Genomic DNA, 11,211 nt, shown 5'->3' on the forward strand with positions numbered 1-11,211 from the left:
GGTGACAGCCACTGAACCATCCTGGACAGCTGCTGGAAAGGGGGGAAAGCTGGCATGGAGAGGGGAAGGTTGGAAATGACCAGGCCCTACCAAGGAGCAGCAGTTTGGGTTCAGTTAAAGCCATTTTTGGGAGGGTGCTGTTTTGGGGGATGCTGTGCCAGTGGTTTTTGGCTGGGATAATTCTCCTGCTCTGAGACTGGAGCAGGTGGGATCCAGAGCAGCTTTGCTCCTGCAGTTCCCAGCATTCCCAGAAAATCTGAGCTCCCTGAAGCTCCTCCAGAGCTGGCCTGGAGATCCCACCCCTCAGATGGTGTTTCTCCCTGCATATCCCCATTCCCATGCCATGGCACTGGCTCAGGGTGGCTGCCCCTTGTGGCTCCTCCACCTAAATGTGCCTTTCCCAAAGCATCCAGGTGCCAGGGGGATTCCCTTTCCTCTCCCTCTGTGATTTCCCACCTTCCTTGGCTGGGGAAATGGATTCCTGGGGTCCCCTCATCTGGCTCCTTGCAGCTGGGGGGTAAGGAGGGAAAAGGATGAGGCTGGAAGTCTTTGCAGGCCTGGGAGAGCAGCTGGAATTTCTTGTTGTGGATCCTGCCCCACCATGCTGGAAGCTGGGAGGGTTTGGGCTGGGGAGGAAGCAGGAGCAGCTGGTGGGCTCAGAGGGCTCCAGAAGGATGGTGTTTGGGAAAAAAGGGACTTTTCCCATGGGACTGGGAGGATGCAGGGGCAGAACAAGGTGAGGGAGAGGCAGGGAGCATCTCTTGGTGCAGGGAGAGGAGGGAACCCCGAGGGCACAATTTGGGATCTCCCTGCAGCTTTTGGGTGGGGCTGGAAATGGGAAACCACCAAAACAGGCACAGCCAGCACTGGAGGATGGATTTGGGGTGGTTGTGGATGTGAGGAGCATTCCAGGGCACTGAGTGGAGCTCAGGAGATGTTCCTGACCTGGAGCCATGGAATGGAAGTGCCACTGATGTGGGCAGCCCTTGGTGGAGGGTGAGCAGGGTGTGCTGGGGATGGGAACAGCACAGGGGGTGGACCCAAGGCCAGGGGAGCAGGAACAGCCTTTGCCAGAGGGATGGAAACACTGGGAAAAGTGGCCTGGGGAAGGGAGCACAGGGCAGATGAAGAGGTGAGGAGGCTCTTGGGCCTTTGCAGAGGCTGTGAAAGCTTTTCACAGGAATGCTGCTGGACAGCAGAAGGGATGAACTTGTGAACTGGAGGGACCCTCTGTGCTGGGCTGTGCTGCCCTGGCAGCCCCAGGCCTGATCTCTGACCTGGCAGGGGAAAAGGGGCACCAGGAGCACTTGGGCTGCTCTGCTCCCTCCCTGCAGGATCCATTTGCAGGGAGGGTTCCTCACTCAGGCCATGCTGATGAGCTGCTCAGAGCCTGCCTGGCTTGCAGGGGTTTCAAAGGGAGAGGGCCAGGCAGGAATAAACAGAGCATCTCCCAGAGGTGCCCAGAATTCATTCATCTGATGGTTTCATGCAAGGCCAGGGAGATGAAACAGCCCAGAGGCAACATTGCACACCAAACTCAAATTATTTACTGAGTTATAAAGGCTTTAACACAGCTCCTGATGTGCTGGACTAAGTTTCTAGTTCTTTCTAGCACTTGTTTCTAGTTCCATTTCTCTCTCAACAATGTCTGTCCTATTCCATGGCATTTCTAAGTCAGCATTTCTCATCTCAAGGTTTGCATACAGATGCACATCATGTGAACCTTCTGTCAAACTTTAACATTTTCTATAAATCCATTTCCCACACTGATGCAGCCAAACTTCAGTTTACATCCTAGGGCAGCTCCTGCTTGGGCAGGGGCAGCTGGGGATGGCACCAGAGGCTGCTCTGAGGGGAGGGGGCATGGCCTGGGCTCTGCAGGGGCTGCAGGAGCCTTCCTCAGGTGCCAGGGCTGAGGGGTAGAATTGCACTGAGCTCTCCTGGGGCCCTCCAGCCCAGATCTCAGGAGGCTGAAAACCACTGAGCACAGAGATCATCAGGAATTTAGGGACAGGATAAGAGGGAGTGGCTGAAAATGGCAGAGTTTGGGTTGGATATATGGAAGGAATTGTTCCTGGGAGGGTGGGGATGCCCTGAGGTTGCCCAGAGCAGCTGGGGCTGCCCCTGGATCCCTGGCAGTGCCCAAGGCCAGGTTGGACATTGGGGCTTGGAGCACTTGGGAGGTGTCCCTGCAATGGCAGGGGATTGAAACAAGACAAACTTTGAGGTCCCTTCCAGCCCAAACCATTCCATGATTCAAGAGCAGCACAAGATGTTTTGAGCAGAGCAGAAGAGTGGTGTAAGAAGTGCAGCTGGGACAGCAGCTCTGAAAATAAATTGATTTAACATCATTGAGAGTAAAAAAACCCCAAAGTTCTTTCTCATTCAGAGCTGCCTGAACAGCCAGCCCTGCTCTCCTGGCTGCCTCTCCAGGTACAAGCACCTCTTGTGCTGGATGCATTCCCTGAGTCTCCTGTTTAGCCTCCAGAAAAAACTCCCCAGTCATTAAGTTTAGGACGCTGCTGGCAAAGAAGAAAGTGCTGTGGGATCACAGCAGAGAGCAGAGTGTCTTTAATGAACAAACAAAGCAGCAACTGAGACCAGAGAAAACAAAATGCTGGTCCCAGACAGACGAGGCTGCCAGACAAAGAGTTTGGAGGAGGAGGCAGCAAGGAAGTTGTTTGCAGAGCTAATGCCAGGATGAAAGGGAGAAAATGAAACCAGAGCTTTTTATGGCATTGCTGGGGGAAAAGACAAGGAAGCAACGCTGGCAGGAATCAACTTTGAAACACAAACAGCTGGTACTGCACCCATCAGAGCTGGACACAAAGAGGCTGCAGAGATGGCTGGGACTGGGGCTGTTTGAGGGCTCTGGCAGCTCTGTGAACACAGAAGGGCTCACGGCCCTCGTTCCCTCCCTGCTGCAATGAACAGAGCCACAGCAAGGCTGGGGAGGGCACCCAGGGAAGGATGGAAGCACTGGGACACCAGGGCAGGCAGTGCAGGGGGGCTGGGAACACAGGGATGTCCTGGGGCAGGGAGGGAAGCAGCTCCCAAACACTGGAATGGTTTGGAATTGTGCCATCAGGACTGGCAAGGGACAGCCTCAAGCCCTGCCACCTCAGTAGGTGGAGGCTCCTGAAAAGCTCCTGGTGCTGTCCCTGCCTTCCTGGAGACCAGCCTGGAGCTCCCCAGGCTGAACCCCTGATCCCCTCTGGGGTGCTGTCAGTCAGCTGCTTTCCCTGGACTGAGCTGCTTTAGCCTTCTTTATTACCATGGCATGGCAAAAGTCACTGCAAAGTGCCTTTGGTTTGGGGTGGCAGTGAGCAAAGCCAGCCTGGCATCTCCTCTAAACCCAAGGAGTCAAATCTGGCATCTCCCTTAAACCCAAGGAGTCAAATCTGGCATCTCCTTTAAACCCAAGGAGTCAAATCTGGCATCTCCTCTAAACCCAAGGAGTCAAATCTGGCATCTCCTTTAAACCCAAGGAGTTAAATCTTCCTTTAAACCCAAGGAGTCAAATCTGGCATCTCCTCTAAACCCAAAGAGTTAAATCTGGCATCTCCTCTGAACCTTGGGGTAATCACTGGTCTCTCCAAGGAACATGTTCCTCCCTTTGGCTCCTCTGTAGCTGTCAAACACATTGAGCTCCCTGGACTTTGCCCCCTGCAATCCCAAGGGAAGCTCAATCACATCCTGGTTTTTGGGACTTCCCCCCCTCCCAGTAAAAATGAGAAGTTCTGTTTAAGAGCTCCTGCTGGTCCGTGACTGATGTGGCTCCAGAACCAGGAGCAGCAATTTCAGGCTGAGGGAAGGAATCAATAATTGAGATCACACCAAAATCCACCCTGGATTCACCAGGCAAATGCAGGCTGGCCCTTCAGAGCCTCAGGGATGTGGCTGCTCCTCCCCAGCAGGAAAAGCAGGGAATAACTTTTCCTAAAACTCATCCAGAGACCAGCTCAGAGCTCACTGCCCCAAGCAAGAACTGCCTTTGGCTGGCTCAGGAAAGGCCTGTGTGTGCTCAGATGTGCTGCACTGCTGAGGAGAGGCACAGGAACTGTGTCTGGGGGCTCCTTCCAGGCCCTGGATTCAGATGTTCCATGTCCACAAGCCCGAGCCGTGCCCAGATGCCCTCCCCAAGCTGTTCCTGCCAGGATGATTGAGTTCCCAGGTGTGCCACAGGGCTGCAGGTGCCTGGCAGCTCCTCCTGCTGCTTTCCAAGGCCTTGTGGCAGCTCCACCTTTGATCCTGGAGTTCATGTTGGTGGCTCTGCTGCTCCAGCTGTTCCTGGCTCGCCTCGTGCCCGTGGTGTTTTGTATTCCTACAAAATCCTGGGCCTGGCTTGGAATGTTGTCACTGGAGCTGGCAGGTTTAGGAGCCTGATTAGCTTTCACTGCCTGTTTCTTGAAGGGTTTTTTTCCCCTTTATGACCACCAGGTTTTCAAGGTCTGGTGGAAGTCAGCAGATGTTTGCTGGAATGGGCTCCAGCTCCTGCCTGCGCTCCCATTATCCAGCATTTCCTTTGGAGTGAGTGCAGTCATGGAGGAGATCTCCCCTCATCCCACTGGATGGTGTCATTTTAATAACAAATAATCCTTTTCAGGCTTATTTTGGGCTCTAACCCCATCCTCCAAGATGTTTGCAGCTCCTTCCACACTAAACCAGCCCGTTTAATGAGCATCTCCACGGGGCAGCAGCCAGGTCCCTAATGAAAAATGGAATAACTTTGGACAGATGTGCTTTGGAAAAGCCTCCTTGGGGCCTTTCCCTCTGGCACCACCTCACTCACAGCTCCTCTGAAAACCCCAAGTTTGCAGCAACTTTTGTGCTCATGCTGGATGAAATTCTCCCCAAATGTTTTCCATGTCTGTAGATTTCCATGCTTGAGTTTGCTGCAAGATGGCCCAAACCCCCTCTAAAATTGGTGTACAAGGTCTCATCTGCTGGCACTCTCACCCTGCTGCCTGGAACAGCTGTGATAATCAGGAAAAATGAGATTCAAAGCCTTCAAGATGGAAAAAGTCCATAGTTGACTCTTTTTTTTTTCAGAGCAGCATCTGCATCAGACTGTTTAAAAAACGAGTCTAACTCTGAAAGGAGAATTCCTACAAAATACCTCATTTTATTTGACCGAGAAATCTCAGGAGACCTCTCCTAAGAAGCCTTCAAATATCAGCACTGGGCATTTAGTGGTTACACATCCTCTCAGCTCTGCCACTAAAGTAATTTTCTTTTCTCCAAATTTCATCTTAATGGTGGTTTATAGCATATGTTCACCGTGTTATTCATTAGCTCGGGGTAAATAAACCTAAAAATGAGGCGAAAACCTACAATAAATATGAACAGCAAAATAGTGGCTCAAGAAAAATCCGAGGAGAAGTGAAGCAGGAGGATTTTTTTCCCTACTTTGGCCATTAGTGTGTTGTTTGGAAATCACTCAGCCATCCCTGTTTACTTTTCCTGACAGGAATTATGTGATTACAGCACATTACGATCCCAATTTCTGGCAGAAGGGCTGGCTGGAGGACACTTAGGTGAGGATTAGGAGGGGAAACTGGCTGGGTTTTGAAAGCTGGGATGATGGGTGAGCAGGGGGGGCCTCAGGGGCGCCCACAATAATGATGGAAAACCTCTGAAATTTCCACCTGAACTGAGGGGCTGGGGAGGTGCTGCTGAGGAGTTCCTGGTCAAATGGAGTGCTTGGAGCAGATCAGGCCGTGCTGCTGTCCAGCCAAGCCCTGGGAAGCTCCAGAGGGAATTCCCACTGCTCCTCTGAGGAGCCCAGAGCCTCCTGAGGTCCAGCCTGTGCCTGCAGTGCTGCCCCAGGAGGGTCTCCATGGTCCTGCTTGGCCTTCAGGAAGGTGAAGGACACTGTTAGGTCAGCTCTGAGCCCACTGGTGGCCACACTGACCTGTGTCCCCTGGCCTGTCCCGATGGAAATGAGAAGTTATGGAACAGAAAAGTGTTTGGACTCTCTGGATTAGAATCCACAGACCCTGAGCACCTCGGTGGCCTGTGTTGTCTCATCCCTGCTTTTCCCACATCACCCTTGAACTCAGGGGCCCAAAACTGGTGGTACCCAAATTGTGACACCCCTCCACCCCCCTCAGCACTGGGAATGGGAATTCCTTCCCTGTCCTGGCCCTGCTCCCCCCATGCAGGATGAGGTTTGAGTTATTCAGGATGAGGGGGTTGGAGCTGGTGCCCAGCCTGCAGTGGTGCCAGGAACTTCTTGTGGAGTTGCTGTTGGCCCCATCCTCAGGTTCCCCAGGTCCCTGAGGAGTGGAGCTCCCCTGTTTGCTGTGTCCATCACCCTCTCTAATTCCATAACACCCCCAAAGCTGTTGAGGGCATGGGGACCATCCCCATCCATGTTTCCCCAGCACAGGATGGACTTGGAATTATTCAGGATGGGTTTGTGCTGGTTTTCCCCACCAGCCTGTCATTCCCAGCCTGGAATGGTGCCAGACATGAGGACAACCCACATTTTTGGTGGAATTCCTGTTGACCCCGTGCTCAGGCTCCTCCAGGCCCCTCAGGAGTGGAGCTGTGTCCATCACCCTCTAATCCCAGGGTGTCCCCAAAGGGACAGAGGGGATGGGCACCCCCTGCAGTCTCCTGGCCACGTTCCCCCCATGCAGGATAAGGTTTGAATAATTAAGGATGAGAGTGCTGGGGTTGGTTTGTCAGCCTGGAGTGGTGCCAGGCATGAGGCCAATCCCTGCTTCTCACTGAGCTCTGTGGAATTGCTGTTGGCTCCATCCTCAGGCTCCCCCAGGTGCCCCAGGAGCAGAGCTGTGTCCATCACCCTCTTATCCCATGGTGGCCCCAAAGCTGCTGAGGGGATGGGGACCTTCCCTGTCCATATTTGCCCCAGTGCAGGGTGGGGTTTGGATTATCAGGATGACTTTGTGCTGGTTTTCACCCCTCATTCCCAGCCTGGAATGAAGCCAGGAATGAGGAATATCCCAGCCCCTGCTGAATTCCTGTCAGTCCCATCCTCAGGATGGAGCTGTGTCCATCACCCCCCCTGACCCCCTGGTGCCCCAGAGCTGCTGAGGGTGGCTCTGCCTGCTCCTGATGAAGATATTGACCCACACCAGCCCCACTATTGAGCCCTGAGGCCCTGCTGCTGCCTGGCTGCCAAGCTGAGGTGCAGCCATCGATCTCTGGCCAGTTCCCCAGCGCTTTCATCCAGCCTGAACTTCCCCAGCTCCCAAATGAGAACACTGAGGGAAACAACATCCAAATCCTGATCAAGCTGTGCAGAAGGAAGGCCAAGTGTGGGGTTGTCCAATGCCAGCCCTGCTCCAGCAGCCCAGGCTCAGGGATTGCAGAGCTGCTGCAGAGCCACACTGGCTGCAGGCCATGGCAGCAGCAGCAGCACGGCAGGAGCTCCTGCTGACAGCTCCTGAGCAATTCCACCGGGTTCCAGCCCCAGTCCCTCCTGCCTGGCAGGCTCTGGGGCAGGATGGACAGGCAGCAGCAGCAGCAGCAGCCTCTGTTTTGCTGTGTAATCACCCCCAATTTTGTGCTGACAGTGCTGGCTTCTCAGGGCCACAGAAAAGCAATTAAAAAGGGTGTTTAAAATCATTACAGAAGCCAAGCCTTGCACCTGAAGCTGCTGCAAGGCCCTGGGAGTGAGCAAAGCACTGGGGAGAGGGGGAATTCAGCTGGGAACGTGAGGCCTCTTGGTGTTTATCCACTTGTTTGTGATTTGCAAGCTCCCATCCATTATGGATGTGGTGGCCTCCTCTTCACATGGACTCATGCTGCCAGATGTATTATTAAGACTTATGGTGATAAACAAAGAAGAAAACATTTAATTGACCCCAAATGACTGTTGCTGTTGGTGTCAAACGGATGAGAACAGAGCTGGTCAAGGCGAATCACAAATCTGCAGCTGCTGCAGGCATTTTCCTAAAGACCTGAGACAGCTGCACAGTGCAATTTCTCTCACTAATGATTCCTAAATTAAGAAATTAACCCCCTTCCACCAGCATTTGGATGGTGCTGGAGTGGGAGACAGGAACAGAAATTGGAGCGGAGTGCGTGGCAATAGCAGCCGTGGACAGTGCCAAAAATACTTCTCATTTCTGAGCCCCAGTGCCTGCAGAAATCAAAGCACTCCACTGCCAGCTGTGGCCCTGGAAGGGAGGGACAGTCCCCAAAGGCTGGGGAGCCCTAGGGGGGTGGTGGGTAGAGCTGGACCTGCCCCAGAACCCCCCCAGCCCTGGGCTGAGCCCACAGCAGGGCAGGGCTGATTCTGCCCCTGTGTCCCTGTGCTCAGGTGATTTCCCACCTGCAGAGCTGCCCCAGCCCTGGCCCAGCACAGGCAGGAGCTGGAGCTGCTGGAGCCAGGCCAGAGGAGGCTCCAGGATGAGCAGAGGGATGGAGCAGCTCTGCTGGGAGGAAAGGCTGCCACAGCTGCCATTGTTCACCTGCACAGGAGAAGCTTTGGGGGGACCTCAGGGTGGCCTTGCAGGGCCTGAAGGAGCCCCAGGAAAGCTGGAGAGAGACTGGGGACAAGGGATGGAGGGACAGGACACAGGGAATGGCTCCCACTGCCAGAGGGCAGGGATGGATGGGATATTGGGAATTGGAAATTGTTCCCTGTGAGGGTGGGCAGGCCCTGGCACAGGGTGCCCAGAGCAGCTGGGGCTGCCCCTGGATCCCTGGCAGTGCCCAAGGCCAGGCTGGACACTGGGGCTGGAGCAGCCTGGGACAGTGGGAGGTGTCCCTGCCATGGCAGGGGTGGCACTGGGTGGGATTGAAGGTCCCTCCAGTCTAAACTCTGATTCTACAATGTTGAGATCAGCTCATGACACCCTCTCAGTGTTTCTCTTGGGGCTGGTGAGGATGTTTGGTGCTATTTCAGCTCAGCTGTGTGTTCCCAAGAACTGCAGAGGGATCCAGGCTGTTGAGGAACCTCATGTTGGATTTTCTCCATGCCCTGACCATCCCAGGCTGCTTCAAATCGTGGAAATGCTGGGAGAGAGCACCAAAGCAGCAGCAGCAGGGCTGGGATGGAATTGCTGAGGGATGAAGGGCCCTGCAGTGATTCCCTTTCCATGAAAAATTCCTGCACTGGGAGGTGAGGCAGGAGCAAAGGGAATTCTTTATCCCTGTCCTGAGTGAGTCCATTCCTGGTGGAGCTGAGCTGAGCTTTTTGATCCCTGTGATTCCAGTCATTGCCCCAGTGCTGCCCCAGCCTTGCCTTTGCTTTGCCCCCCTTTGAATGTGACTCCAGAGCAGCAGGGTCAGGATGTGGCAACATGACAGGAGACTTCCAAGCTCTTGGAGAATCAGGGAGCATTGCTGGGGCCTGCACTGTGTCCTCAGAGTGCCCACAAAATGCTGCTTGTCCTGCTCCTTCTGAAGGCTCTGGGAAATGGGGGATGCCTGGAGATATTTTTTTTAGCTCTCGCTCAATGTTCATCCCCCATCACCAAGAACTGTCTGATGTGTTTATTTTCAGGTGTGTGATCTTCCAAGAGATTGCTTTTACCCCTCTGAAGGGAAAGTCATGGACTTTTTGAGAGTTCAGGCTCATTTCCCCCATCCTCCCACCAGATCTTTGTTTCCATCATCTGCACATTTGCATCATTCCTTTCCTTCATGCCTTTCTCAAGAATTCTCACTTATTTGCCAATTTTAACAGTTCTGTGGTGCTCTGAGAGATTTGGAAAGAGCAGAAGTTCCCTGAACACAAAACCTTTGATATTTCCAGCCATTTCCTCATTTCTATTTAGGTCAACACCTGGTTGGGTGGGAAGCTCAGGGCAGGGTGAGTTCCTTTCCTGGTCATTCCACTCAGCTTTTGGATTCTCCTGGAGTCCAGCACATTCTCTGCTGTGTCAGATGTGCCCAAATGCCAAAATGTATTAATTACCTTGCAAAAAGCTTACACAGAGCTTTGATTTCCTCAGTGCACATAAATCTTATTTGCTGTGAGTTCTTCTTTCCAGGTGCCTGGTGCTGAGGCGAGGCTTTGGATACCTTTGGAGTCTTGGATCTCTCCTTCCCAGGAGTTGTGAGGTTGGACTCCTGCAGTGAGTGATGCTCCCAGAGGCACCTTCCTCTAACCCATGCTGCCCATGGAAATCCTTTGGGATGCAGGAGATGGTGACAGTTTTACTCTGCTTTCCACAAGGAACCTTTGGCTCATCTTTCCCTGCAAAAATTCCTCTGCTCCAGGGATGTGCCTGATGATGTGGTCAGGCTGATTCCTTCTCTGGAAGGGATAATTAAAGAGAGGGGTGGGATATTGGGATGAAATTCCCCCTGGCAGGGTGGGCAGGCCCTGGCACAGGGTGCCCAGAGCAGCTGGGGCTGCCCCTGGATCCCTGGCAGTGCCCAAGGCCAGGTTGGACACTGGGGCTGGGAGCAGCCTGGGACAGTGGGAGGTGTCCCTGCCATGGCAGGGGTGGGATGGGATGGGCTTTAAGGCCTTTTCCACTCCAACTTAGTCTGGGATTCTGTGACAATAAAAATCTTTGTGGTAGGGCACTTTGGGGTGCCTCTACTCTGTACTCAGGGATTTCTTTTCCCCTTGATCCAGGAAAGCCAGAAATGAGGATGTTTGGTGCTTTTCTTATGGGAGCCTGGGATGGATCTGAAATTCCCTTTGTAGTCTGCTGCACTCAGCACTCTCCAATGCTGTCCTAGGCTTGGAAACCTCCTTGCTCTGCCTTCCTCTGTGGAATGTCCTGGCAGGAGAGGGTCCTGCACAGGTCCTGGGGCTTCCTGTGTCACCAAGGCCTGCCACAGACACACCTGCAGCACCAGGCACCAATTCCCCTGGATCCCTTCCCTTCCCTTCCCTTCCCTTCCCTTCCCTTCCCTTCCCTTCCCTTCCCTTCCCTTCCCTTCCCTTCCCTTCCCTTCCCTTCCCTTCCCTTCCCTTCCCTTCCCTTCCCTCGTTCTTTTCCCCCTCCCCTTTTCCTTTCTCCTTCTCTCAACCCTTTCCTTTCTTTTTCCCTCCTCTTTTCCTCTTTGCCTTTGCCTCTTCCCCTTCTCCTCTTCCCTCAACCCTTTCCCCTTTCCTTTCTTTTCCTCTCCCCTTTCCCTTCCCCTCCACCCCTTCCCAGACTTACATTTCCCTATCCCAGGCACTTTCCCATCCCCTCTCAGGTTCTGCCCCGCTGTTTTTGAGGCAGCCCATGCCCCACAGCCTTCCTGCAGCTCTTCCATCTCTCCGGGGCTGCC

This window comes from Agelaius tricolor, unplaced genomic scaffold, assembly GCF_023055355.1.
Source record: "Agelaius tricolor isolate 1412-34295 unplaced genomic scaffold, bAgeTri1.0.p SCAF_18, whole genome shotgun sequence".
NCBI classification, from domain to species: domain Eukaryota; kingdom Metazoa; phylum Chordata; class Aves; order Passeriformes; family Icteridae; genus Agelaius; species Agelaius tricolor.